We start from the raw sequence: 24,777 nt of genomic DNA, 5'->3' as shown, positions 1-24,777 counted from the left end.
GTACCAGGAAGGATTTAGCCATGGACTAGAAGGTTATTAAAGCCATAGCCTGCACAGGTTAATATTCAGCCATCAGAGCCTTGCTTCTCAAAGCTGTACAAAAATCTAGCTATATCTGTTTTATATTTATACATTTCTTTTAAAAAATAATTTTATTTTATTTTTTATGGCTGAACCTACGGCATATGGAAGTTCCTGGACTAAGGGTTGAATCGGAGCTATAGCTGCTGGCCTACACCACAGCCACAGCAACATCTGATCCTTAACCTACTGAGTGAGGCCAGGGATCGAACCCAAAACCTCAAAGACACGATATGGAGTTCTTAACCCACTGAGCCACAATGAGAACTCCCATTTCATTTCATCTTATTTTTTGGCTGCACCCGCAGCTTGTGGAATTTCCCGGGCCAGGGATCAAACCTGAGCCACATCAGTGACAATGCCAGGTCCTTAACCTGATGAGCCACCAGGGAATGCCTATATTTATACATTTTCTTCATCATATTTTATAAAAATTAACCCAACATCAAACACAAGAAGCTGGAATTTGTCGAAACCCGGCAATCTTCACAAGGGTAAGTCAGGAGCCGACGGCTCTTCCCACCTTGAGCTTACTCAGTGCCATCCCAGAGCTCTGATTACCCTCTGCACACACAGCTCTCTACCAGTGATCCTCCCTGTCACAGGTGAGTGGGCAGTGACCTCATTCTTGACATTCCACCCCGTCCCTGGATTTTCTCACTGTTGTGTGTCTCTGTGTGTGTGTGTGTGTGTGGTTTTTTTGTTTGGTTGGTTGGTTTTTTTGCTTTTTAGGACCGTACCCAAGAAATATGGAAGTTCCCACCCTAGTTGAATCAGAGCTGTAGCTGCCAGCCTATACCACAGCCACAGCAACTTGGGATCCAAGCTGTGTCTGCAGTCTACACCACAGCCACAAGCAATGCCAGATTCTTAACCCACTGAGCCAGGCCAGGGATCAAACCATCTTCCTCATGGATACTAGTTGGGTTCTTAACCCATTGAGCCACAACGGGAACTCCCTGGATTTTCTTACTGGCTAACTGCAGACCATTTGAAGTGGTCCCTCAAGTGGGTGGGTAACTCCTGGGCCTTATCTCCAAATCCTTTGCAGAGAAGGACTATCTCCCATCATCTGTGCCAGCACCTCCTCCCCACTATCCTTCAGTCACAGTCCTTAGCTCTCCTCTAGACATAGTCATGAAATGCTGGCTCCAAAAATGTATTGGGTTCTGCCATGCTTCTTGGTACTCTGTGAAGCCCAGTGGCAAGACCCTGTCCTTCCAGAGACTCACTGGATTTTTTCACTGGGTGGAACCTGGGGAGGCGTCCTGGTGCTACATCCAGACCCTGTAAGTGAGCTGCTATTTCATGGCACAGTTGGAACCCGAGCCCCAGACTCGTGTTCATTCCTCGACATCACATCATCCTTACCTGCTCCCTTACCCCTTCCGGGGGTGCCCAGCCTGTGGCCTCTCCTATAGAGACAGAAGGTGGTTTTCACTCCCAGCATTAGAGGGCTTGCTCTAGTCAAGGCTTTGTGCAGTATGACAAAAGCAAAGGCCAGCTTAGTGGACCTCATGTTCAGAGTCCCTCGAGTTGGGTAGAAAGGGGGTGATGGCAGAGGGACAGATAAGGGGAGGGTACAGTGTCTGAGGGCTGGGAAGTAACCCTGAGTTAATGGGAGAGACTCCAGAGCCAAAAGGGATGAATGGGGGGATTGTGCATCTCCCCAGCTATAAAACACTCCTAAACCCGCCTCCTCAGCCCCATCTCCCCATAAAAAGTGATTTGGGATAAGTGCTGGAAAACAGCCTGTGTGTACTTGGGGAAAGAAACTGTTCATGACATAATGATTTTGGATACAATCCTGTTAAGCTGTGCCCTGTGGCTGTTTTTTCCATTAAAGCATTTCACAATCCATGATCTCCTCTTTGGGAGACTCGGTCACGGGGGCCCAAGTGGAGCGATGGGCAAGAATTGACCTGGTTCTCTTTCAGCGCAGAGGTATCTCGAGGTTCTCCCTTAATGTGGGCTTTCCTTGAGCAAATATAAGGAGGTCCTTGGCTTAGTTCCGTGGGGTTAGCCGTCCTGTGCTCTGAACAGGTCAGATCTGGATGGAATACAAGCAAAGTATCTTCTGGAAAATAGAACCTTTATACGCTGGATAAACAATAGCCCAACGGTAGCTTTGGCACTAAGCACGAACAAAAGAATGAATGGCAGAAACCAAATTCATCAGGAAAGACTTCATTGCTGGTGTAGTTTGGCTGGCTCTGGGGTTTGGGGTGAGAAGAAAATACTTAGGATGTGATGGAGGTGTTTCCTGGGTAATGTGTGCTGACCTAAGAGGTGTGCTATTCAAGCGTTCTGGGCTGGGGGCCCCAGTGAGTCTCAGAGGCCTCTTCAAGGTCATTTAGTTAGATGGGGGAGTGAGCAGTGGAGAGACCATGGGACTCGGAGGGTCCCATGGAAAGAAGGAGAGGTTGTCAGCCTGCGGGGGCAAGAGGCAGGGCTGTGTCTAACTGTGGCGCATTATATGTGTCGAGGGCTTGGGAGGTGACAAGGCTCTGTGTGCACTGCCTCATCCACAGAAACCTGTGTGCTCAGCAGGGCAGAGACTGTCGCCAATTCACAGACAGGGAACACAAGGTTCACAGAAGTTAGGGCTGTCCAAAAGCACACAGCCAACCAGTGGCAATGCCAGGGCTGGAACCCAGATGTCTTGACCTGAATGCAGGTAGAACATGTTGGCACTTGGGGTGGGGGACATTAACGGGCTTCCCTTATAATCTTTGTGTCCATTCCCCTGCTTGAGAGCACAGTATTCCCACCACAGACTCATTCGTTTAGGTGGAGGCATTGTCTCCAGCAGGGTCTGAATTAGAGGCAAAAGGCAGGTGTCAGAGAGCAAACTTTTCACAAGTCTTTGGCCCTGCTTATACCTAAAGGATGTCTCCATGACTTGTCTGCTGAGCCTTGGTGCAGGATCTCCCCAAGGCACAGCCTGCATGGGGCCCTCAGCTCCCTGATGCCTCCTTGAGTTCCCTGAGCTGCACAGAATGGTCTTCTGTGCTGCCTTGTTCTTTGGCCACCTTGGACCCCTTATTTGTTGATTCACGGGTACACCTTCCCCTTTCCCTTCTCAGCTTTGTGCCTTTGTTCAAACACATCTGTTTGCCTTCCTTGCAGAGTCCTCTTTATTTTGAGTAGGATGAGAGTGCTCTGGAAGCCATAAAAAGCCATCCCCAAAAAGTCACCCCATCTTTGACTATTCTGAAGCTCTAAGTGCAGTTCCCAACCAGCAGTGGATGCCCTACAGGTAACTGTGGATGGAAGTTTGGGGCATTCATGGGAGACCTGGTCCATCCTCTTTGGTGAAACCAATTAGACTTCCGTAGCCATAGGTTGTTGGTGACTTAGGAATGGGCAAATGTTTTAGGTGACAGAGTTGAAATCTGCTAAGGGTGTGGAATGATTGGACCAGGCCTGCAAAGGCCATGCAAGATTTTTGAATTGTTTGCCCCACTTTCCCCACACCTGAAAGAAAGGATTCTCTCTGCTGGCCTGGGGTCATCTTGCCAGTTGGGGAAATGTCCAGTGCATAATGAGATCCAGTGGTTGAGGCAAAAGGAACTTAGACTGAGAGAATACCTATAAGATGATAGCATATGGAGGCAGCAGAGTGAATTAGGAGCACAGGCTCTGGACTCGCTTAGAGTCTGGCTTTGCTGCTTTTAGTTGGTGGCTTCAGTTATCTTGTCTATACAGTGAGTATAAACATTGTACCGACCCACAGAGTTGTATGAGGATTGAATTAGATAATTCACATAAAGAGCCTAACAGAGAGCCTGGCACAAGGTGAGCACTCAGAAAAGGTGCTCTTCTTCTTTTTTAGGGCCACACCTGCGTCATATGGAAGTTCCCAGGCTAGGGGCTGAATTAGAGCTACAGCTGCCGGCCTAACCACCGCCATAGCAACACGGGATCTGAGCCACATCTGCAACCTAGACCACAGCTCACAGCAATGCCAGGTCCTTAACCCACTGAACGAGGTCAGGTATCAAACCTGCATCCTCATGGATCCTAGTTGGGTTCGATAACCGCTGAGCCGTGAAGGGAACTCCCCAAAGATGTTCTACTTAAGGAATCCCCTGCCCAGCAACGTGGATTCGGGGCTGTGGCATCTGGACAGGGCTGCACTCAGCAGCGTGCACCTCACCTCAGTAGCATCAGCCCTTTGGACTTTGGTTTTCCTGTCTTTTATTAGAAGCCTGTTGACCTGAAAGGATCATTCTAACTCTGCAATTATAGCATTTTATCAACAAACTACCTAAGAAACCAGGAGCGCAGGATGGTAAACCAGCACTCTGGGTTTCAGGCTGCTCCCAGGATGGTGTCTCTGAAGACGGCTCTGGGTCAGGGTATTGAGAGAGAGGACCACACTCACTCAGTGAGGACAATGACTCCTCATACTCAGTTAATGCTCCACGGTTAGCAAACGTTGCCCGTGTTTGCCATCTCATGTCATCCCTAAGACAGCCTTGGGAGGGAGGCGTTTTTTCAGCTGAGGTTCTGGGGCTGAGGTTCTGCTGCTTATGAGTGAGAGGTGAGGTGATCTCACTCATAAGCAGCAGAGGGAGCAGGGCTCGAACTTGAACTTGAGCCAGCCCCTGACAGTGCTTGTCCCTTGGAACCACATGGTAGCTGCGTAGCTTTTCCAAGAGAGGCAATTCCAAGTGCTGACTTGTGGTCCGCTTTCCTTGAACTTCTCCTCGGCCACTCCAGCTGACGCCCCCAGCTCTGCTATGCAACTCTTTGCAGCCACACAAGTGCTAGGTATATTAGATGCAGAGCAAACAGAACAACTGCCCTGCCAGGGCTTAAATGCTAATATGAGAAAACAAAGAAGGCAAACTTGTCATCAACAAACCTTGTCATTAGGATAATCACCAAAGGGCACTGAGGGGAAAGGGTGAGTCAGGCATTGGGTGGGGGTAGTCCGACCGGTTTAATCTAGGAGAACTTCCTAGAGGAGGCAGCACAATTGATTTATGATTTTAAAAAGGAAAAAATGTAGTGGTTGAAGCTGGGGAAACCAAGTCATTTAGGGAGACTTCTCTCCCTTCCCAACCCTCCCCTTCTTGCCCCCTGTAGATCGGACAGTCCTGCTCAGGCAAATTGAGGCACAACTCAGTGGCAAAAGTCAGAAAGAGATCCTAGCCAGGCCTCCCAGTCTGAGGCCTGGAGAGATCGTTAATCTTGCTCAACCTCTTTTGCAAAACAGGAGTCTCAGCAACTAGGGAGGAGATGTGAGAAAGAGTGCTTGCAAACTCCCCGGGCTTTCTGAAAGAAAGAACCAGTGTTTGCCGAGGCTCTCCTGGAGGCGCTGCCTGCGCTCAACTCAGCGCTCCCATTCATGCCCTGAACCTGGGGGCTGGGCATGCCAACGCCGATGTCACTGCCACACACCAGTGAGTGTCAGGAGAAGCAAGTTTCAGCAGGTGGCGGCCAGGGGCCAAATACCTCTAGGTTACAATGCAATAGATGATGGAAGACCAATTAATTTTTTTACGACAGGAGAAATAACTTAAAGATTAACAAGCATTAATTATTTATTGAACTGCTGCCTATGCAAAAAAAAAAAAAAAAAAAGGAGGGGGGGAAATTGCCCTGTATGGAGAAATTAATCTCTCCAATAATCTCAGCTCTTTGCTTAGAAGCCATGTCATCATCTCCAGGCCATGTAGTGAGATCATTTAGAAGGCATGGAGTCACTCTGAACAGTCTCTTTCAGGGTCGTCCAAAAACTGCTTAGGGGTTTTAACTTTTCTGTCTTTCAGTCTTTCCAGCCCCTGTGCAGAAAGAGAAAGCTCTAGAATCTGATCTCCATCTCAGGTCTGCGGTTCTGACCCCCAGAAGAGGCAAGTTGAGACAAACGCCTGCACGTCACAGGTGAGCCCCGACAGCCAGCAAGCCCAGGGCACATGGGCTTGAAACAGGGGCTGGAAGGAACTCATGACAAACCTGTTAGTCAGAAGCTGTCTTAGGATAACTTTGTGGAGAATTTGTTCATTCATTCGTTTGTTGGTTCATTCATTCATTTATTCAAGTATATCTTAGCCTCTGATGCGCTCTCTGCAATACTGTTACCCATCAGATGCTCTATAGCTTGCGCTAGTTTCTGCAATATCCCTCTTTGTCAGAGGAAATGACACAGGGCATTATGTTGTCTTGCAATAGCGAGGCCCCAGCATAGTCCAGCCAGATCAGGCCTCCCAAGGGAGCAACATTATATGGACTTGGTGTTCTTCAGGCCACTGGGTTCAATTCCCCTGTGAGGAGGAACTTCGTTCAGTTCTTGAACCCACCCATCCTGCAAATAACCCTTTCACCACCAGGGGGCATAGTTGAGTCTGGCTCGGCACAGAGAACTTTGCAAAGTATCTGTCCTGTGGTGCCTGCAGGTGCCTTCTGTCTCCAGAGGTCAAAGCCACCTTGAGGGTATCTTCACACAGGGAGACCAGGGGTGGGGGCTCTTCTGGCTGGGCCAGTCCTGATATCCTAGAGCTCTTGGTGGGGTGACCTCATCTGCCCTGGGCCTTCGCATGTATCCTCATGGTCTCCCCCAGGGTTGCTGATGTTTCCTAGCATTTGGACTGGGTCTCAATTTGCAAAGTGAGATGGAGGATCCATATCCAGAATAACTGACACTATTTGGGGTTCTGTTTCCAGCTTGCAGCCCTGTGTTAGGGTCTACCTTCCTCTCAGGCAGGTGTGGGGGCCGCCTTCTTGAACCTGAGGGAGGAAGGCATCTGAATCTACCTTGGGTCGGGAAGGGCCACTTGTCCAAGGCCGGCCATCCCCAGAGCTCAAGGCGGATGGGAAACAGAGCAGGCTCCCCCCAAACCCATATTTATACCTTGGCAAGATAGGAGAGCGTGTGATCTGAGCTTCAACAAAACTGAAGTCTCTTCCTCACCAAGATTCAATCACGTCCCAAATTCCATAGTCGGAAATTAATTGATTGAGTCTGGGCAGTGCCCTCACTTCAAGGCATCCTTTAAAAATCATGAATAGCTCTTTTCTTTGCTGTTTGACAGTATATAAAGGGTCCCAGCCACCCATTGGTCTGGGCTCCAGCTCTCTCTTTGGCTATAAAGAATACCAAGACTATTTCCTGCCTCTTCTCCTTCTTCTTTCTCCTTTTTCTCCTTCTTCTCCACCACCTCCTCCCCTCTCCCTCCCTCTCCTCATCTTTTTTCTTCTCCTCCTGCTCCTCACCCTCCTTTTCCTTCCCCTCATTCTCCCTCTTCTTCTCCTTCTTTAAATTGAGGTATAATCGGCATATGTCATTATATCAGTACCAGTTGTACAACATAATGAGTCTATATTTATATGTATGGTGAAGTGACCACCACAATAAGTCTAGTTGATGTTTGTCACCACATGTAATTACAACTTTTTTTTCCTTGGGATGAGGACTTTTAAGAGCTACTATCAGCAACTTTCAACCACACAGTACAGCGTTGATAACTATAGCTGCCATACTGTACATTACCTCCTGATGACTACATTATTTTACAACTGGAACTTTGTAACTTTTGATTCCCTTCATGCATCCTCCTTGCCTCACCCCCCACCTCTGGCAACCCCCAATCTATTCTCTGCATCTATGCGCTTGTTTTGTTTCTGTTTGTTTAGATTCAACATATAAGAAAGATCATATGCTATTTGTCTTTCTCTCTCCGACTTCAATTAGCATAATTCCCTCAAGGTCCATCCATGGTATTGCAAATGGAAAGACTTTATTAATTTTTATGGCTGAGTAATATTCCATTATATATATACCACATCTTCTTTACCATTCATCCGTCAGTGGACACTTAGATTTTATTATGAGTAGTGCTGCAATGAACATTGGGGTGTTTTCATTTTCTTCAGATAAATACTCAGAAGTGGAACTGCTAGATCATAAGTAGTTCTAGTTTAAATTTTTTGAGGAAGTTCCATACTAGTTCCATAGTGGCTGCATCAGTTTACTTTCCCACCAAATGTAAGTTGGGAATGTAAATGTCCATTGATGGATGAATGGATAAAAAAGATGTGGTACATATTTACAACAGAATACTACTAACCCATGAAAAAGATCGAAATAATGCCATTTCCAATAATATGGACAAACCTAGAGATTATTATACTAAGTGGAGTAAATCAGAAAGGGAAAAATACCATATGACATCACTTATATATGCAATCTAAAATGTGACACAAATGAATTTATCTACAAAACAGAAACAGACTTGTGGTTGCCAGGGGGGACAGGGGTGATGAAGGGATCAATTGGGAGTATGAATCTGGCAGAGGCAAACTTATGTATAGAATGGATAAACAACAAGATCCTACTGTGTAGCACAGGGAACTGTATTCAATATCCCATGATAAACCATAATGAAAAAGTATATAAAAAGGAATGTAAATACTGAAATTCCTGATGTAGCACAAGGCAATCAGTAGCCTCTCTGGAGTGCCAGGACGCAGGTTTGAGCCCTGGCTTGGCACAGGGTTGAGCATCCAACACTGCCACAACTGTGAAGTAGGTTGCAACTGCAGCTCCGATCTTTCCTGGCCCAGGAACTCCATATGCTGCAGAGTGCCAAAAAAAAAAAAAAGAGAATGTAAACATATGTATAACTGAATCACTTTGCTGTAGGTCAGAAGTTAACATTGTAAATCAACTATACTTTAGTAAAAAATTACATTGCCTACCTCCTCACCAATACTTGTTATTTCTTATCTTTTTGACAGGTATGAGGTGATGTGTTATGGTGGTTTTGATTTGCATTTCCCTGATGATTAGTGATGCTGAGCATCTTTTCATGTACATTTTGGCCATTCATGTGTCTTCCTTGGAAAAGTATCTGTTCAGATCCTCTGCACATTTTAAAAATCAGATTGTTTTGCTATTAAGTTATACGGGTTCTTAGTATTTATTGGGTATTAACCTCTCATCAGATATTTACAAATATATTTTTTTCTATTTAATATCTTGCATTTTCATTCTGCTTATGGTTTCTTTTGCTGTGTAAAAACTTTTTTGTTGGATGTAGTCCCACTTGTTTATTTTTGCTTTTGTTGCCTTTGCTTTTGGAGACAGATCCAGAAACTCATTGCCAACACCAATGTCAAGGAGCTTACCAACTACATATAGTTCTAGGAGTCTTATGGTTTTAGGTCTTACATTCAAGCCTTTAATCCAGTTTAAGCTGATTTCTGTGTATGGTGTAAGATAGTAGGCTAGTTTTGTTCTTTTGCATGTGGCTGTTCAGTTTTCCTACCATGATTTATTGAAAAGACCACCCTTTCCCCATTGTGTATTCTTGGTTCCTTTGTCTTAAGTTGATTGATTATATAAGTGGGGATTTATTTCTGGGCTTTCTATTTTGTTTCTTTGATCTATGTGTCTGTTTTTATGCCTCTGACAAACTGTTTTGATTACTATAGCTCTGTAATGTTGTTTGAAACCAGGAGGGGTAAGGCTCCCAGCTTTGTTCTTCTCAAGATTGCTTTTATGTATTCATACGCACGTTAGGATTGCTTCTTCTATTTCTGCGAAAAATGTTTTGGGAATGTTGATAGGGATTACATTGAATCTGTAAATTATTTTGGCCGGTGTGGACATTTTAACAATATTAATTCTTCCAATTCATAAACATGGAATATCTTTCCATTTATTTGTGAATTCTTTGATTTCTTTCATCAGAGTGTTACAGTTTTCAGTGTACAGGTCTCCCACCACCAGGACCTACTTTCTTTTCTCTTGGCACCTGTCTGAGCTGTGGTGCCAGCTCCTGGCAGGGACTGGTTCCCACCTGGGCTATAGGGTGTTTCCACTACCTCCTAAGCAGAAAGTTGGGAAGAGATGCTGCCTTCAGCTCCCTCCTGGAGGCTGGAGGGTGTAGGCTCAGGGATCAGGACACAAGCCACCTGGCAGGGGCCATTTGGCACCGATGCTCCAGGGTATGGGCAGCTGAGCCAGGTGCTCTAAAATCTTGTACGTAGTGCCAAGCCCTACCCTCAAGGAGTTTATATGTCAAATGTCTTAGTTATGTTACTGTTCCTCCCTGGGCTCCTCTCCCTCTGAGTGTGGCTGCTACTTGTTGTTACTAAGAGATGAGATCCTCTTTGTTTAGGGAAGGTCTTAGCACTGGACTTGGGGGATCACAAGGATTGAATGGAACCCCAGGTCTGCCACTAAATAAGCGTGTGGTCTTGAGCTAGTTATTTGGTCTCTCTGAGACCCGGTTTTCTCATCTGTGAAATGAGAAGGATAATACCACCCCACGAGATGGTTCTGAGGCTGTAACGTGAAGATGCGCAGAAAGCATTTGAGAGCCACAGAGCAGTGGGTATGTGAGATGAGATGCTGCCATTCTTAGGGTAGAGACAAGGAGCAGAAGAGCCAATCAGATAGATTGGCTACAACCCCTTGTCTCCTCTGTCTTTCCACACCTGCTCCTGGTCAGCATCTCCAGCTGGTGCCGTGGACATGAGCCCTTCCAGGTCCCGAACAGGCCTGTTCTCCTGTCTGAGCTGTGGCACCAGCTCCTGGCAGGGACTGGTTCTTCTTGATGCTCTGGCCTTTTCAGGCCCCTCCTTTCTCCTCAAACTTACCTATTCTCTGCTTCAGTCCTTTACATTCCTGTGCCTCCAATTATTTCTTCTTGTAACAGAAAAGTGTTTATTGAGTGTCCTGAAGAAGGAAGCCTGGTGTATTAGAAAGCACATGACTTTGCACCTTTTGCCTTCCCCCCACCAGCCACGACTCTAGGCAAGTCCCTGGCATTCCCTGAGCTTCCACTTCCTAAAATAGAAAATGGAGATGACACCTATGTCACAGGGTTGTTAGGAGGATGCTGGGTGATAATGTGTGTGAAAACCAAAGCCAGGTGCTCAATAAGCGTAGCTTCCTCCACAGCCTGTTTACTGTCAATCAGATAAACTTACCAAGTACCAAAGCAGTGGGATAATGAAGACTTACTAGGCTGCTCCTTTATTTTTATGTCTTTTTTTTTTTTTTTTCCTGAGAGTCAGACTCTCAACATATGGAAGTTCCCAGGCTAGGGGTCTAATTGGAGCTGTAGCCATGGGCCTACATCACAGCCACAACAACGCAGGATCCAAGCTGTGTCTTGGATCTACACCACAACTCAGGGTGACGCCAGATCCTTAACCCACTGAATGGGGCCAGGGATTCGAACCCACATCTTCAAGGATATTAGTAGGGTTCATTACCATAAGCCACAGCGGGAACCCCTAGGCTGCTCTTTTAAAAATAAAAGCAAAACAAAAACCCAGGCATTTTAATGGGATCCTGGGATCCACTGCAGATCCTGGCCTACAAAAGCTGCTTGAATATTTGACCGAGCCACCAAGGCCACTCCTGGTGGCCAGTGAGGTGTTTAGTCTGTGCCCACAACACCATGGCTGTCAGTGCCAGCCCTTTGTGACTCAAAAACACAGCACCTCCAGGAGTTCCTGTTGTGGCACAGTGGAAATGAGCTGGACTGGTATCCAGGAGGTTGCGGGTTTGATCCCTGGCCTCTCTCATTGGGTTAAGGATCCAGTGTTGCTGTGAGCTGTGGTGTAGGTCACGGCTCAGATCCTGAGTTGCTGTGGCTGTGGAATAGGTCTGCAGTTGTAGCTTTGATTGGACCCCTAGCCTGGGAACCTCCACATACCACAGGTGCAGCCCCCAAAAGCAAACAAAAACAAAAACACACAACACTTCTTCATCCAACTGGGGTTCCGATGGGAACAGTCAGGCCAACAGTTTCAGTTTTAAACTTTTCTTTTTGTGGGGGTAGTTTTAGCAATTTTATCATATGATAAGTTTGGTATTAAGCCTCTAGGGAGGTAGATGTAGAAAGAAAAGTAAGTATATAGCATGTGGGCACTTTAAACATCTCATTTAATCATTAATTCAGTGAATACTGGTTGTGTTAGGTACCAAGGGCACCCTGGCTTGTGGAGCTGGCATTCTGCTGGCAGAGGCAGACAGGAACAGGAACTATCGTAAATAAGGACACAGGAGAGTATGTTAAGAGTGGGAAGTATTGACTTTTTTTTGTCTTTTTAGGGCTGTACACGCGGCATATGGAGGTCCCCAGGTTAGGGGTCCAATCGGAGCTACAGCTGCCAGCCTACACCACAGCCACAGCAATGCAGGATCTGAGCCATGTCTGTGACCTACACCACAGCTCATGGCAACGCCGGATCCTTAACCCACTGAGCGAGGCCAGGGATCGAACCCGCAACCTCATGGTTCCTAGTCGGATTCACTAACCACTGTGCCACGATGGGAACTCCCAGAGTGGGAAGTATTGAGAAAGAAGAAATAGTAGAACTGGGTAGGTTGGATCAGAGCGCCCGATGGGGCAAGGGGAAGAGGCTGAACTGTTAAACAGGGTGTTCTGAGAAGCCTCCTTGAAAAGGTGAGATTTAGCCAAGACTCAAAGACAGGGGACACGATGTGGAGCTCACCTGCCCAGCTTGGGTGTGGGGTGGAGGAGCCAGGGGAAGGAGGCAGATAGGGTGGCTGTGGAGATCACCACAAGGACTTCAGCTTTTACTCTGGGAGATGAGGGCAGCCACCAGTGGTTTTGAGGAGACATCCATCAGGAGAAGTAATTCTCATCTGCCATGACACTTTGGGTAAATCAGATCATCCTTCTGGCTGCACTTGCCTCAGGAGTAGGATGACATGCGTGAGATGGTTGGCTTGGACATTGCCAACCATTCTCAACCCAGAGGTGTTAGATGCAGACCAAATCGAGCAAACTTCATCAGTTCCTCTGTTCCCCATAGGAAGTGCCATGCTCCCTGGCGCATGCTCAGTTTCCTGTCCTTTCCCCGTTGGCCCCAGAGGCATTCCGGGTCCCCAGGTGCATCTGGAAGTGAGAGCCCGTTGTGCCAGGAGAATCGGCTGAGTTTCCTGCCACACCCATGGGAGCTGAGTACAACTCCTCCAAGGCAATCACCTTTCCTGGCAGGGACCAGCAGTAGAGCCGTTTCCCATGGCGAGGCAAGCCTGTGGCCTGCCCCCAGAAACCCCTGCCATGCTGGCGGGATTAGGAGAGGAGAGGAAACGAGTGACAGGCCTGGACGGGCCCCTCTGGGAGGGAAACAGGTAGTGTCCCTTCCTGGGCAGTGTGGTGGGATTGGGGTACAGCATCGGCAATGGGCATCTGTTTCACGCTGAGGGTACCAGACACAAGCACCTCAGCCAGGAGAGAGCGGGCTTCCTCGCCTGATTGCAGCGAGCAGCTGCCAGAGACTCTTTCAATACAGGATTGTCAGGAGGAATTTCCCTTTTTGGCAGAAGGAGTATGAAAGCAAGAGCGGGGCTCAGGGTCCCTTCTCCTTCTCTGTCTCCTTGCCCAGCGCTGTCTGTGATTCCGTGTGCTTCAGGCCTTCAACCAACCGTTACCTTCCCTCATCCTCCATCCCCAGCCAGCAGGTCCCATTCGCCAAATTTCCAGAGCTGGAAATAAACCCAACCTAGAGACTTGTTGGAAATAAAAAAATGTCATCCAGCCAAGCGCTTTCAATTGCACAGCCTTCAGTGGGCATGGCTGCTGGGCTGCACGAGAATAGAATCAAGTTGTAGGAACAGGTTACCTGCTGAGATGGGTGCACTTGTGGCTTTCCACCAGCACAGGCCAACATCTTTGCCAGGGGTATTTCGAAAATCCGGTTGGTTATTGGAGTTCCCGTCGTGGCTCAGCAGTAACGAACCCGACTGGTATCCATGAGGATGTGGATTCAATCCCTGGCCTTGCTCAGTGGGTTAAGGATCCCACATTGCCATGGCTATAGAGTAGGCCAGCAGCTGTAGCTCCGATTGGACCCCTAGCCTGGGAACCTTCATGTGCTAAGGGTGCAACCCTAAAAAGCACCCCCCACCCCCAAAAAATAAAATCAGGTTTTTGGAGTTCTCCTGTGGAGCAGTGGGTTAAAGATCCAGCATTGTCCCTGTAGTGGCTTGGGTTGCTCCTGTGGCATGGGTTCCATCCTTGGCCTGGGGACTTCCACATGCCACAGCTATGGCCAAAAAAAAAAAAAAAAAATCAGGTTACTTAGGTATAATTTACATAGAGCAGAATGAATTTTTTAGGCATAGAGTTCAATGAGTTTTGACAAATGTAAATAGTCAATCCCCACCGCAAACAAAATATAGAACATTTTCATCACCCCCTCAAAGTTCCCTCATGCCTCTTTGCATTCAGTCCCTCCCCATCCAAAGCTTCTGCCAGGAGTATTTTTCCTGAATCATATTAAATCATATTCTCTCTTTTCTCTAGACATCTTCCTGTCTCCTTTCAGTTAACATTATGTTTTTTGAGGTTCATCCAAGTCATTTGGGTATCAGTAATTCTTTCTTTTTTATTGCTAGGAAGGATGATCACATAGTTTTTGTTTTAAAATTTTTATTGTGGTAACATAACAAAATTTGCCTTTTAAACAATTTTAAGGGAACAATTTGGTGGCATTAATTACATGCACATGTGCAATCATCAGCACTATTTCTTTTAAAAAAATTTTTAATTCATTTTATTGAAGTATAGTTGATTTACAATATTGTGTTTTTTTCTGGTGTACAGCACAGTGATTTATATATATATTCTTTTCCATTATGGTGTATTACAGGATATTAAATATAGTTCTCTGTACTGACCACTATATATTTCTAAATATTTCTAAAACTGTTTATCATCCCAACCAGAAACTCTGTACCCATTATGAAATAACTCCCCATCCTGGCTCCTCATAGTCCCTGGTCACCTCCTATCTACTTTTTGTCTCTGTGAATTTGCCTATACTACATATTTCATGTAAGAGAAATCATGTAATATTTGTTCTTTTGTGTCATTTATTTTAGTTAGCATAATGTCTTTGGGGTTAATCCAAGCTGCAGCATGTATCAGATTTCACTCCTTTTTATGGCTGAGTAATACTCTATTGTATGTATGTACCACATTTTGCTTATCAGTTCATTAGCTTATAGACATTTAAGTCATTTCTACCTTTTGGCTATTGTGAATAATCCTGCTAGGAACATTGGCATACAAGTATATGAGTCCCTATTTTTGGTGTTTTTTTTTTTTTTTTTTTTTTTGCTGCACCCACAGCATGCAGAAGTTCCTGGCCCAGGGATTGAACTTGAGCCACAGAAATGACAATACCAAGTCCTTAACCCCTAGGCCACCAGGGAACTCCTCTTTCTCTCTCTCTCCCTTCCTTCCTCCTGCCCTATCTCCTTCCTTCCTTCCTTTCTTACTTCCTTTTTCTCTTGCTTTCTTTTTCTTTCTCTTCATAATATACCTAACATTGGAACTGCCTGGTCATATGGTAACTCTTCTTTTTTTTTTTTTTAGGGCCACACCTGCGGCATATGGAGGTTTCCAGGCTAGGGGTCAAATTGGAGCTGCAGCTGCCTGCCTGTCTATGCCACAGCCACAGCAATATAGGATCGGAGCCATGTCTGAGACCTACACCACAGCTCACAGCAATGCCAGATCCTTAATCCACTGAGTGATGCCAGGGATCGAACTCACATCCTCATGGATACTAGTCAGGTTTGTAACCCACTGAGCCACAATGGGAACTCCTCACATAGTAATTCTGTGTTTACTTTTTGAATAACCACCAAATTTTTTCCACAGTGGCTGCAACCATTTCACATTCCTACAAGCAATGCATGATAGTTCTAATTTACATTTAGCCAGCCCTTGTTATTTTCTGTTTTTAAAAAAATTATGGGAAGTTCCCTTGAGGGGCAGTGGGTTAAGGATTCAGTGTTGCTGCAGCTATTGTGGAGGTCGCCTAGGCTGAGAACTTCCACATGCTGTGTGTGTGGCCAAAAAGCAACCAAACAAAAAACAATAAAAAAAATTATGGCCATTATAGTAGATGCAAAATGGTATCTCATTGTGATTTTGATTGCATCCTAATGACTACAATGTTGACTATCTTTTCATGTGTTTATTTGAAATTTGTATATCTTTGGAGAAATGTTTTGAATTGTCCTTTTGTTATTCAGTTGTAGGAATTATTTAAATATTCTAGATATGAAATGCTTATCAGATATGTGATGTACAAATATTCTCTCTCTTTCTGAGGGTTGTCTTTTCATGCTTATGATAGAATCCTTTGATGCACAATTTAAAATTTTTTTTTTTTTTTTTTTTTTTTGTCTTTTGTCTTTTTGTCTTTTGTTGTTGTTGTTGTTGCTATTTCTTGGGCCGCTCCCGCGGCATATGGAGGTTCCCAGGCTAGGGGTTGAATCGGAGCTGTAGCCACCGGCCTACGCCAGAGGCACAGCAACGTGGGATCCGAGCCGCGTCTGCGACCTACACCACAGCTCACGGCAACGCCGGATCGTTAACCCTCTGAGCAAGGGCAGGGACCGAACCCGCAACCTCATGGTTCCTAGTCGGATTCGTTAACCACTGCACCACGACGGGAACTCCTAAAATTTTTTTTAGTTAAGTCCAAATTATCTATGTTGTTTACGGTGATTTATCTTTTTATATGTTGCTGAATTTGTTTTGATAGTATTTTGTGAAAAAATTTTGCATTTATATTGATAAGGAATATTGGACTGCAGCTTCCTTTTCTTCTGTTACCTCTTTCTTTTTTAAAAGATCAATCTAACTTAAAGTTTATCAATTTTATCAGGTCCACTAAGAACCAATTCCTTTGCCTTTGTTTATCTGGTAATGTCTTAAATTTTCCTTCATTCCTGAAGGATAGTTTTGCCAGATATGAAATTTCTGGTTGACAATATTTTTTTTTCAGTCCTTCGATTATGTATATATAATTTCAGTGCCTTCTGGCCACCAAGGTTTTTGTTGAGAAATCAGATGTTTATCTTAACTGAGGCTCACTTCTATGTAATGAGTTGCTTCTATCACTGATTTCAAGATTTTCTCTTCATCCTTTCTTTTGGCAATGTGACTATGTTTCTTGCTGTAGTTCATTGAACTTTTTGGATGTAGAGATTTTTGTGTCTTTCATCAAATTTTGGAAATTTTCAGCTATTATTTTTCCAAATATTTTTCTTCCCTTGTCCCTTTCTCCTTTCCTTCTGGCCCTCAGTTATACAGATGTTGCCATGTTTAATGGTGTTCAATAGCTTTTGCTCATTTTTATTTATTTGTTTTTTCTTTTAGCTCCTTGGACTGGATAATTTCAATGGTCTTATCTTTAAGTTTGCCAGTTCTTTATTCTGCCTACTCAAATCTGCTATTGAATCCATGTAATACATTTTTATTTCAGTTGTTATATTTTATATTATATACAGCTCCACATTTCTATTGGGTTCCTTTTTATAATTTCCATCTCCTATTTGTTCATACATTGCTGTTCTGATTTCCTTAATTTTTTTTGTCTGTGGTTTCCTTTAGCTCACTGAGCATATTTGAGATGATTGATTTAGTCTTTGACTAGTAATTTTAATATTTGTGTTTCTGCCAGTATACTTTCTGTCAAATTCCTTTTCTCCTGTAAATGAGCCTTATTTACCTGTTTCTTTACATGCTTTGTAGCTTTTTGTTTGAAAGCTGGACCTTTTGGTAATGTGGTAATTCTGGAAATCAAATTCTCCTCATCATCAGGGATTGCTTTTGAGGCTCCAGCCATTCATTTGTATGGTGACTTTTCCAAACTATTTTTGCAAAGTCAGTATTTTTGGATGTGGTCACTGAAATTTCTGTTTCATTATCATTGTGGTCAGTCTAAGAAATGACAGAGATTTCCTTACATGTCAAAGTCCCATACTTCTCCCCTCAAAAAGCTTTCCTCTGATTGAATGGGCATTGCTCTGATTTTCTCCACAGGTTACATTCTTAGGGGAGAAATTAATAAATCAAGAATGTAATCGTAAGTCAAGGGTACTTGTGGTTTCCAAATACCCTCTAAATATTTTTACAATTTAGAATTCACCAGTAGCTTATAAAGACCCACTTCCTCATCTGCTTATCAACACCAAGCATTATTTTATTTTATTTTTAATTACAGTATAGAGTTGATTTACAATGTCATGCTGATTCACCAAGCATTATTTTAATTTTTCAATCTTTGTCAATTTGAGAAGTAGAAATGATGTTTCATTATTGTTTTAATTTTAAGTAACTTGCTTACTAGTGAGTTTGAACATATTCTTTGGTCATTGGTGTTTTGGTTGTTAATTGCTAATTCATGTATCAGCCCAATTTTAGGGTATTTCTCTCTTGTTACTCTTTATTCATTTATGAGTAGGTGCTGTTTCCTAAAAGACCAAATCCTTTTGGAAAAAAATAGTTTAAACTTTAGAATTGGTTATTTGGTTAATAGTATTGGGAAAATTGGCTCTTTATATGGCTAAAAACTAGTTTGAATTCCTTCTCTATATCATATAGGCAAATAAAATTTTTAATGGAATAAATATCTAAATATAAAAGATCAAACTCTAAAACTAACCAGAGAAAAATTAAAAGGGTATATTTTTGAAGTTGAGCTGAAGAAGACTCCTAGAACATAACACATAAAAGGGAAAAATGATTTATTTGGACATGTGAACATGAAACATTTCTGTTCAACAGAGAATGCCAGGAGATAGCAGAAAGCTGATAAAGTAGAAGGCATTTGGTATGACTAAAAGTAAGGAAGGATTCATATATGGCATATTAGCCAGAAAATATGGACACCCAAAAGAAAACTAGGAAAAGCTTAGAGTAGACAATACACAGAAAAGGAAAGATGACTAGTTAACATGTTAATAGTTATTAACTAGATATATGGGAAGATGCTTATTCTTTCAAATAATCAGAGAAATGCAAATCTAAAAGACAGGATAAGGTGAGGCTTTATACTCATTTGACTGGCAAAAATTATGAAGCCACATACTAGTGAGTACTGGCAAGGATGTGGAAGAATAGGAACCTCCCTGTGTTGCTGGATGAACTGTAAGTTGGTGTAGCCTTTTTTTGCAGAGCAAGATTTAATGAAATTATGTGCTCACATACCCTGTGAGCAAGCACTTCATTAGTAGAAAAGACTTGCATGTGAACACAGCAGTTATTGAGATTGTGTTCATCACAGCACTGATTGTGGTAGAAAAAGCTGAAAGTTCTTACAAGTCCATCTAGGGGAACCCAGAAGTAATAAAATATACTGTAGGTACACGGTGGACTACTGTCTAGTATTTGGAAAGAATGAACTCAGGATATATGTAACAATGTGAATAGATCTCAGAAATATAATAGTGAACAAAAAAAGAACAGATTAGGACAAAATGGGGTCTTGTGTGGAGCAATAATGACAGCATTTCATGAAAGGAAGAGTTGGCCTGCTCTGTGCACTTGAGATGAAAATATACATACATAAAGGAGAGTTTAAAAAATTGTGTGTGTGAGCATGTGTGTATGGGTGTGTGTTTGTAATAGGCTGTTAACATTAAGGAAAGAGGGGGGTTTTACACGATAGTAATTTAAATAATTTCAAATGGAACATTTGATACCCTCTTATTAAAATTATCATGTTGCTGACTAGCCACCGGGAAATTCATCCGAATACATTCCCATCTCAAAAGCATGCCACTAATTCCTTTATCTTCTTGTTCACTGTAGTGGAATGAATGATGACCCCACCCCACCCCCGCCAAAGATATATGCATGTTCCAACCTCTATGGAACCTGTGAATTTAAACTTATTTGGAAAAAAGATCATGTTTAAGATGTAATTATGGGAGTTCCCATTGCGGCTCAGCAGTAAGGAACAAGTATCCACGAGGATGCAGATTCGATCCCTGGCCTTGCTCAGTGGGTTAAGGATCTGGCGTTGCCATGAGCTGTGGTGAGCTCTGGTGCTGTGAGCTCTGTCGCAGACGTGGCTTGGATCTGGTGTTGCTGTGGCTGTGGCATATGCTGCAGACTACGGCTCCAATTTGACTCCTAGCCTGGGAACCTCTATATGCTGCAGGTGGGCCCTGAAAAAAAGACAGAAGACCAAAAAAAAAAAAAAAATTACGTTGCAGAGGTAATTAAGTTAAGGATCTTGAGATGAGGTCATCCTGAACTTATGATGGGCCCTGACGCAGTGACTAGTGTCCCTCTAAGAGACACGCAGAAGAGAGACACTGAGGAAGAAGGAAGAGAAGGTCACGTGAAGTCAGAGGCACAGGTCGGAGTCGTGTGGTCACAAGACAAGGAATGCCTGGAGCTGCCAGAAGTGGGAAGAAGTGAGGAAGGAAGCTTCCTGAAAGCCTTTGGAAGGGGCATGGCCCTACCAACCCCTTGATTTTGGATTTCTGGCTTCCAGAACTGCAAGAAAACAAGTTTCTGTTGTTTGAAGCCCAGAAGTCTGTGGTATCTTGTTACAGCTATCCTAGGGGACTAATACATCCTTTCTTCTTTTCCTTTATGTCTTTCTCATCTCTTTCCTAGGAGGAGCAAAGACAGTTTCCTCTGATCGTCCCAAGCAGGATGGTTTTCCATTTGCTGTGTTCACAGGATCTCATCCTCCTGTACCTGTGTTTCCCTAAGTGAGAGACCGAGGTGCTATAAGGACATCCATTAAATTACATGGAATCACGCAATGATTATTATTACCCTCTGTTTATTAATAAGGCTCCATCGTCAAAGAGAAAGTCTTTGTATGGGGGGACTAGGCATGTAACATTTAACACCCATCTCCCTTTTTATCAAAGAGAAAGCAGCCTTCAGGCTCAGCTCTTTGAAAGCTGGCAAGACTATCTGGCTAGATATTAATAACATTGTTTTGGTTTCATTGAATTTATTTTTATACTTGGCTATCTTCTATTTGCTGTAAATGGTGCCAATTTTTCTTTTAGGCATTTATAATAGCAGGTTTCTTTTTTAAACAAGTAAATCTAAATTAAAAACTGAGTTATTTTAAAGAAACATATTAAGTGAAAGACAGTGGAGATGTTATACAGACACGGAAAAGTCTGTAAGGGGCAGAAATACTATACTGCCCCCATAATCTTATCAATGTATTTTTTTTTCTAAGCAAAGTTTCCTCTGTAAGAATTCTGATGCCAGAAAGAGTCCGTTTCTGAACTCCTTTGATTCATCTCTTGGTTGAGTGTGTTTCATTTTTATTTACAAGAAGGGTTTATGGATATTATGTTTCCTGAGTGTTTATATGTTTGACATTGTCTATTGCCTCTGTATTAACAACTTCTTTGGTGGAAAATTCTTTTGACCCACTTTCTTTTCTTCAGAGCTTTATGGACATTGTTCTGCCACCTTAATTACTGCCTTAAATGCTGCTTGATTCTCTGTGTTCCTTGCCATCCGCCCCTCCACCCACATTGTAAGTGAGTTACTTTCCGTCCCTGGGTAGAGAAGACCTTTTCTTCTTATTTTTAAGTGTGGTAAATTCATCAAGAGATGTCTTAGGGTTGAGCACTTAGCGTCACTTTTACCCAGGACCCCAGGTGCCCTTTTAGTTTCCTGACACAGTCCTTTCTTCCTTATTTTTCGTATTAGTAACTTTTTTTTTTCATGTATTGTGATATATCCTTTGGGGACACAAGGGCGCATTTGTTGGATCATTTTCTATTCTCCGTATTTTTATGTTCTTCTTAACCACTTCAACTTCGTCTTTTTCCTATGCATTGAATTACTTCATGTTTTCCTGAATGTGATGAATTTAGTATTTAAGTATGTTAATTTTATTTTTTGCCGTTTCAAAATTATTTGCCTCTGTAACTGTTATTTTGCTCCTCAGTTTTTGTCTTAGCTCTATAGTGACCATTTTCCATTTCATTTTATTGTCTCATCTGATTACTTACATTTGTTTTATTTATTTATTTATTTTTGGTAGTGCCTGTGGCACGCAGTAGTTCCCAGGCCAGGGATTGAACTAGTGCTACAGCAGGGACAATACTAGATCCTTCATCCACTAAGCCACCAGAGAAGTGTCTGTTTCATTGAATTCATCGCTGTCTTTTTTTCCCCCTAAATCCGAAACACTTGGATTTCCCCCCTGCCCCCGGCCCTTGTTTCTTGGGGTTATGTTATCTTCCAGAATGGATCCTTCACTTGTCCACTTATGCAATGTTTCTTTCTATTTTTGCTTTAACATCTTTGCCTAGTGGCCCTTGAATTTGATTCTTGAAAAAATTTAATGTAAGTATCTTTTTCAGCATATCCCATTGCCTCTATAATAATGTGAGTCGGTCTTATTTGGTTTTCCTCTCAGCATGTCTGAATCCGGCTGTCTTCCCTTCCACATTTAGACATTTAGTACTATATATTTCCTTCTAAGTATTGCTTTAGTTGCATTCCACTCTTTCAATATGTTTTTCTAAAATTTCATTCCTTTTTGCTTTATTTTACAACATAGGTTATATAGAAGTCCGTTACTTAGTTTCCAAATGTTGAGAGATTTTCCAGAGAACTTTCTGCTGTTGAGTTCTAATTTAATTCCATTGTGGTCAGAAAACATACTTTTCACTATATGAACAATTTTAAATGTATTGATGCCTCAGAATATGGTATACCATGGTCTGTGCTGTTGAGAAGAGTGTATGTTCTGCTGTTGTTGTTCTGTGAATGCTACTTACGTCAAGTTAATTGAGAGTGTTGTTCAAATCTTCTATATTCTTACTGATTTTCTGTCCTATGTTCTCTTAATTATTGAGGGGGGTATTGAAATCTCTGTGTATAATTGTAGAATTATTTATTTCTCTTGCAATTCAATCAGTTTTTTCTTCATGTTTGAAGATTTGTTATAAGGGGAATAAGTTTAGGATTTTTTGTCATTTTTATAACTTAAGCCCTTAATCATTATAAAATGACCCTCCTTATCTCTGGTAATATTCTTTCCTCTGAAACCTTTTTTTTTTTTTTTTTTTTTTTTTTTTTTTTTTGTCTTTTTGCTATTTCTTGGGCCACTTCTGAGGCATATGGAGGTTCCCAGGCTAGGGGTCGAATCGGAGCCGTAGCCACCAGCCTATGCCAGAGCCACAGCAACGGCTGGATCCGAGCGGCATCTGCAACCTACACCACAGCTCAGGGCCACGCCGGATCATTAACCCACTGAGCAAGGGCAGGGATCAAACCTGCAACCTCATGGTTCCTAGTCGGATTCGTTAACCACTGTGCCACGATGGGAACTCCTGAAACCTATTTTGTGTGATATTTATATAACCTCTTCAACTTTATTTTGATTAGTATTAGTATCTTTGGTTATTCATTTGCTTTTGACTTATTTGTGTTTTTAATGTTTAAACTAGGGGGATTTTTTTGGTGGCAGCATATGATTCCTTTTTCATCTGATGTGACATAATTGACAACCTTCCAATTGGGTTTTCACTACTTACACTTCATGTATTTATTGATTACATTTGGTTTAAATCTATCACATTGTTATTTATTTTTCACTTACCCATCTATTTCTTATTTCCTTTTCCTTTTATTTTCCATCATCTTAGGGATCATTTTTTTTAATGATTCACTGATATTTTCTTTGTTAGTTTACCAGCTATAACTTTTTATTGCATAATTTAATTTTCAAATTCTCAGTAACTATACATTGAAAATTCTTCCTCTTTTCTGTTCTATTTACACTCTCCTTTCGGGGGGTCCAGCAATCAACTGTTGTTTGACAAAGAGCCTGTGCCTGCCTTGTCCTGGAAGTTTGTGATGGAGGAGGATGGAGGAGGGAACAGCATCTTCTGGGGGCAGAGAGGCGGAGAAGGAGCCAGCTAACCAGGTGCTCTTCTGTTCCCTGCTACTGGCAATCGGATGGCTCCCCACAGGGTTTATGTCCACCCAAGGCAGTGTTCCCGGACAAAATGTAAGACAGCTAAGATTTCTCATTCTGAGAATTCTTTTTGGACACAGAAGTCATTCTAGCCCCAAAAATTTCTTTACCAGAGAATTAGAAATGGTCCTTCCCAACTCTCATAACCCAGAGCCCTCCCCTTCACCTCCTAATTTTCCACACATTCAAGATTCAAAACACTTCAAGATGAAAATCTAGATTACAAATTCCTTTCCTGTTATTTCTGAAGCAGCTGCTGTGAGAGAAACAAGTGTCTGGTTCACAGATTTGCACGACACAGAAAGTGAAAGAAAAGCAATACCAATGATGATGATAATGAAAAAACAGCCAGGATGAAGACTGCCTGACACTGATATATAACACCACTAATTAAATGTGTGTGTGTGTGTGTGTGTGTGTGTGTGTTTAATTTCAGCAAAGTGCAGGTGGGGAAGCTATCGAAGTAGACAGGTGTTTTGGCAATTCATTTTCTAGATAGACAACTGGCTCCTGGCCGAATTCCCTGTCCTGGATCACAAACAGATCCAGACTTACCCAAAGGCTCACTCTTCACTAACATGCCCAGTGTCCTGCTGTCCCTAGCCTCCCCAAAGATCTCCAGGGATTTGCTAAAAAAAGAGAGAGAAAAACATGAAAAGATTTGTTCATTTGGTCTTGATACATGCATTTTAAAAAAATTCTATGAGAGAGAGAAGGGTGAAAGAAACCCTCAGTATAGTGGCTGAAGTTACATAATGGGTAGTGAGTATCCAATTACAGATGTTCCCCTTTATAAATAGATTTATTATTATCACCAAAAGGTATTAAATGTGATACTCTAGAGGGCAATACTCTCCAACAGAAATATAAAGTGAGCCATATTAATAATTAAAAATTTTCTAGTAGCCTCATTTAAAAAGTATA

The 24,777-nt window shown here is 42.8% G+C and overlaps 1 long non-coding RNA gene across 1 annotated transcript; it reads left to right on the top strand.

Moving 5' to 3' along the window:
• On the top strand, window positions 419–24,777 carry LOC106504927. Its single transcript, XR_002335744.1, has 4 exons — window positions 419–575; window positions 3,211–3,340; window positions 5,862–5,973; window positions 23,678–24,777. It is a non-coding gene; the product is annotated as an uncharacterized LOC106504927 (long non-coding RNA).

The sequence above is a fragment of the Sus scrofa genome, chromosome 9 (genome assembly GCF_000003025.6).
Source record: "Sus scrofa isolate TJ Tabasco breed Duroc chromosome 9, Sscrofa11.1, whole genome shotgun sequence".
NCBI lineage: Eukaryota > Metazoa > Chordata > Mammalia > Artiodactyla > Suidae > Sus > Sus scrofa.
Note: the sequence above shows the minus strand (reverse complement) of the source record. Positions and strands in the feature narration are given on the sequence as shown.